Source organism: Danio rerio, chromosome 18, assembly GCF_049306965.1.
Source record: "Danio rerio strain Tuebingen ecotype United States chromosome 18, GRCz12tu, whole genome shotgun sequence".
NCBI lineage: Eukaryota > Metazoa > Chordata > Actinopteri > Cypriniformes > Danionidae > Danio > Danio rerio.
In genome coordinates this window covers 1,461,046-1,467,109 of record NC_133193.1, presented here as the reverse complement: position 1 = coordinate 1,467,109, position 6,064 = coordinate 1,461,046, and positions in this window count along the sequence as shown.

Below are 6,064 nucleotides of genomic sequence, written 5' to 3'. Positions count from 1 at the left end.
ATTATAATAATTCTCAGTATAATGACTGTTTTTACATTACTGTGAGGGTTGGTTTAGGGTTGGGGTAGCGGTAGACATTAATAAAATACAATTTAATGGCCAATTTAATAAATAATATGAATAATTCTCGCTAACTTCCGTATGCAGCTGCATCCAACCCAGAGACACAGCACAATAATAGAAAAAAAAAAAATAATAATAATGTTCGGTGCTGCGTGTGTTCCTTCAGAATGTGCTGATGTGCGTTTCCTCCAGCAGGTGGCGCGCCAGCTCTGTCTCTCTACTTCTGATTCACAGCGCTTTTATATAGTAGATTTTATCAAAGGGCAAAGGAGATTTGTTGCACAGTGTTTTCTTGTTTATTTTCTTCTGGGGAAACTTTTATTTTTTTTAGTTTGCCTGGAATGATTTTAAAACGAGCTTCTCCTGCTCACCAAAGCCGCGTTTATTTAATCCAAAACATAGAACAAATAACAAGTAAACAAACAGGTAAAATTCATTCATTCATTTTTTTTTTTGGGCGTAGTCCCTTTATTAACCAAGGGTCGCCACAGCGTAATGAACCACCAACTTATCCAGCACTTGTTTTACGAAGCGGATGCCCTTCCAGGTGCAACCCATCTCTGGGAAACACCCATACACACTTATTCACACTCATGCAGACAATTTAGGCTAGCCAATTCCCCTATAGCGCACGTCTTTAGACTTGTAGGGGAAACCAGAGCAACTCATGCCAACACGGGGAGAACATGCAAACTCCACACAGAAACACCAACTGACCCAGCTGGGACTCGAACCAGCGACCTTCTTGCTGTGAGGTGGCAGTGCTGACCACTGAGCCACCGTGCTGCCTAATGCTATTTAATATAATAAAAATGATAATGCTGTTGATTGCTAATTCAGTATTTATAAATATATTAATTTAAATCATCTTGAAACGCTTTTGGAGTGTGTTAAATGCAGGAATCACACAGTACTGCAGTGAAGTTATGAGGTGTTTGTTTGTGACATGATTGTCATTATAATAACTGTGGCGTAGAGATCACACACACACACACACACTCCTGTCTGCTTTATTTCTCTCCTATAATCGGTTTCTGTCATCTTCTGTGTGTGTGTGTGTGTGTGTGTGTTTTGTCTTTCCTTTAATTTGTTTTGGATTAATTTGCTGCTCTTCAGAGGCAGTCCCTGATTCCCTGTTATTTCCCTTCTGCAGCGCTGCAAACACCCTCTCTCTGCTTTCTGACGGATTGATTTCCTTCATGCTAAAACACACACACAAGGTGAAAGAACAAACCAAACATTATTGCCACTGAAGCTCTGGGATCATATGATGTTGATTCACACGCAGCATTTTCAGCAGCAAAAGACATCACACACAGTCGAAGATGCAATATTTAATAAACACACATTCAATCGTTCATTCATATTCCTTCGGCTTATTTATCAGGGGTCACCACAGTGGAATGAACCGCCAACTAATCCGGCATGTGTTTTACACAGCGGATGCCCTTTCAGCTGCAACCCAGTACTGGGAAACACTCATTCACACACAAACACACACACACTCAGCTGGAAGTTTGGATTGTAGGGGAAGCCGGAGCACCCGGAGAAAACTCAAGAAAAACACAGGGAGAACATGCAAACTCCACACAGAAACACCAACTGACCCAGCCGGGACTCAAACCAGCGACCTTCTTGCTGTGAGGCGATCGTGCTACCCACTGAGCGACCGTGATGCCCCTAGAATATGTTATTCATTCATATTTCTGTGACTGATTAAATGCTACAGACTTGCTGGAGCTCTGCAGTGTGTGTGTGTGTGTGTGTGTGTGTGTGTGTGTGCTGGGCTTCATTAGCTCATGAGCGGGTGACCCTCGTCTGTTTGTCTTTCATGGGTTTATTCTGCGTCTGCTGGAGGCTTTAAGGGTCAGACAGAGTGGAAACACAGCAGATGCTGCTTTAAACACATCTCACAAATGAGGCCTGCGTGTGTGTGTGTGTGTGTGTGTGTGTGGAGGTCGGTCACAAATGAGGCCTGTGTGTAGATCTGCACATCATATCAAAGCAGATCATCAAGCCTGACTCCACACAAATGAGCTCAATCCAGCAAAAGCCTCATTTACGCACACACAGTTGAGTGTTACTTCTATTTATATCTTGCTTCTTGCTTTTTTCCCTGTAAATTTTATTCCCAATTGTCATTAAATTTGATGATTTTCTTCAGCACATTTCTAATCATAGTAGTGTTAATAACTCATCTCTAATAACTGATTTATTTATCTTGGTCATGATGACAGTAAATTATATTAGACTAGATATTCTTCAAGACAGCTTAAAGTGACATTTGAAGGCTTCACTTATTCATTTTCTTTTCAGCTTAGTCCCTTTATTAATCAGGGGTCGCCACAGTGAAATGAACCGCCAACTTATCCAGCATATGTTTTACGCAGCGGATGCCCTTACAGCTGCATCCCATCACTTGTCTGAAAGGTAAATGTTACACAGTGATTATTGTAGAGCTCCTCTATTCAAAGTTCTGAAAGAGATCAGGCCTCAGCCAGGCAATAAAAGTAACGCAAAAGTAACTCAAAGGTACCCCCCCCCCCACACTTTTTATAAACATCGTACTTCCCCCACTTCACTTTCCATAGACACCCCCCCCCCCCTTCAAAAACATTTTGCTTCCCCCTTTTTCATAAACATTTCGCTCCCCCCTTCATAAACATTTCGCTCCCCCCCTTTTCATAAACTTTTGAACCCCTTTCTCCTTCATAGACATTTCGTCCGTCCCCCCCCCCCTCCCCCAACTTTTACATTTACATTTAGTCATTTAGCAGACGCTTTTATCCAAAGCGACTTACAAATGAGGAAAAGGAAGCAATTTACACAACTATAAGAGCAACAATGAAGAAGTGCTGTAGGCGAGTTTCAGGTGTGTAAAGTGTAAGAAGGAAAGAATTAGTAATTTTTTATTTTTTTTTTGTTTTGAGTACAGTTAGTGGTATATCCAGAGAGGCAATTGCAGATTAGTAAGGAAAGTGGAGACTAAATAGTTGAGTTTTTAGTGGTTTCTTGAAAATAGCGAGTGACTCTGCCGTTCTGATGCAGTTAGGGAGTTCATTCCACCAACTGGGCAGATTGAATGCGAGAGTTCGGGAAGTGATTTCTTCCCTCTTTGGGATGGAACCACGAGGCGACGTTCATTCACAGAACGCAAGTTTCTGGAGGACACATACATCTGCAGAAGTGAGAGCAGATAAGAAGGAGCAAAGCCAGAAGTCGCTTTGTAAACAAACATCAGAGCTTTGAATTTGATGCAAGCAGCAACTGGCAGCCAGTGCAAACGGACGAGCAGCGGAGTGACATGTGCTCTTTTAGCTTCGTTAAAGACCACTCGAGCTGCTGCGTTCTGAAGCAGCTGAAGAGGTTTGATAGAGTTAGCTGGAAGCCCGGCTAGTAGAGAGTTGCAATAGAGAGAACAAGAGCTTGAACAAGGAGTTGAGCTGCATGTTCAGATAGTAGGGGGTCGGATCTTTCTGATGTTGTAGAGTGCGAATCTGCACGATCGAGCAGTTTTAGAAATGTGGTCAGAGAAGTTTAGTTGGTCATCAATCGTTACTCCAAGGCTTTTCACCATTTTGGACCACTTTTCATAAACATTTCGCCCCCCCTTCATAAACATTATGCTCCCCCCATTTTCCATAAACATTTTGCTCCCCCCTCCCCTTTTCATAAACCTTTTGCTTTCCCCCCACTTCATAAACATTTCGCTCCCTCCTTTTCATAAACATTTCACCCCCCCTTCATAAACATTTCGCCCCCCCCCCCCCCACTTTCCATAAATATTTTGCTCCCCCCACTTTTCATAAACATTTCACCCCCCCCTCTCCTTCATAAACATTTCGCTCCCCCTCTTTTCATAAATATTTTGCTCCCCCCTCACCTTTCATAAACATTTCACTTCCCCCCACTTTTCATAAACATCGCGCCCCACACCTTTCATAAACATTTCTTTCCCCCCCACTTTTCATAAATATTTTGCCCCCCTTTACAAAAATATTTTGCTGCCCCCCGACTTTTCATAAGCATTTTGCTCCCCCCTCGCCTTTCACAAACATTTCACCCCCCCCCACCTTTCATAAACATTGTGACCCCCCCCACCCCCACCACCACCACCACACACTTCTGTCCTATCAGCAGTTGCTCTCCAATCTCTTGATGCTGTGATCATTACTACAGTATGTCATCTGATGGCGATAAATCACACAGTATCATCATTATCTGAACAAACGCGTCTGATTTCTTTTCTCTTCGCAGTGAAATGAAGACAATCCGACTGAAATCAGCGGCGCGGTGTGAAGTTAATCTGCAGATATATCTTTAATCCCGTCTCTCAGCAGGTCTGTGCTTTCTCAGTGTCTCGTACAGGTGTGTGTCTTTACATCAGGTTGAAGAAACCCTGAAGACAGTCTCAGTGTAATGATCACAGCTGCGCCACTGAAATCACAATAAAACGGCAAATTATCGATGCCTTCATGCAAATGAACGCTTCTGATGCTGTTGACAAGGGGAGCAGTGCATTAAGATTCGTAAAACACAGCAGGATCTGCTTTAAAATGACGTGGATGCAGGTTTTCACTCCCCGAGGTGATCCAGTGCTGAAAGGAACAAACATGAAATGTAATAATCATTAAGAAAGCAACAGATTAAAGATGGAAAAGTCATCTGTTGAACAGCAAGCAGACAAGTGGCTGAACATGAGAATGTGAACATGAAACAATCCTAATTATCTTCTATTGCCTCCTTTTTAAATATCTACTGTTTTTATTTAGTAGTGCTGATTAACCTTGCTGTATGTAGGTTTTTGACTCTTCTAAAGCATGAAACACTATAATATGTGTGTGCAGATATTCAGAAACATGCTGAGTGAACATTCTGAAAAACAATGCTGAAGTCAGACATTCTGCTTTGAACATGTGTGTTATGTGGCAGAACGGCTGCCTTTGTTTTGGTCATTTAACCCACCCAATGCTCAGTTTAGCCAATTATATTTTAGCATCCGGGTTGCCAGATGGTGGAAAACAGTGTATTTCCATCATTAAGTCAGGAAGGCTCTCAAAGCATGCATCCGTGACCGAAGTGTGACCTCTGGTGGACAGTAGCAGACTCTGAAATGAGACGCAGATTCAGAGTTCCACATGAGTTAGTTAATAATTAGCAAATAATATAAATATTATAAATGTAAGCATTAGGTGAGTAGGATACACTGTAACCCTCTGTCCTAACAACACGCTACACACACGCACACTCAAGTGAATGCCGCTCTCTCATTGGCTGTAGTCAATCGCTGATGTTATTTTCAGTCAAAACTCATTTCACACGGCATGAATTGAATCGCCGACAGCTCCAGATATTTAGGTAGTGCTGTCACCTCACAGCAAGAAGGTTGCTGGTTAGAGCCTCGACCGTGTCAGTTGGCGTTTCTGTGTGGAGTTTGCATGTTCTCCCTGCGTTTGCGTCGGATTCCTCCGGGTGCTCCGGTTTCCCCCACAGTCCAAAGACATGCAGTACAGGTGAATTGGGTAAGCTAAATTATCTGTAGTGTATGAGTGTAAATGAATGTGTATGGGTGTTTCGCAGAGATGGGTTGCAGCTGGAAGGGCATCCGCTGCGTAAAACATATGCTGGATAAATTGGCGGCTCATTCCGCTGAGAGGACCCCTGATTAATAAAGGGATTAAGCTGAAAAGAAAATATGAGAAAATGAATGAATGAATGTATTTATTTTCAATATCTAGAATATCTAGTAAGTGCGCACGGTGTTGTCTTTAATCAGTAGTGCTGATTAAATAGGCAATTTTACAACAAAAACTAAAAATCATTATTAACTCAAAAAGATTTTTTTGCCGTCATTGTCAATATTTAGGAACACTATTAAGTGCTTATGTTGTTGTTTATGTTTAGTGGAGCTGAGTCATACTATTCAATTTTCTTATTTTTTAAATTTTAGATGGAGATGTAAATAAAAAATAAATTTACTAAAAAAATCATAATGAGATCA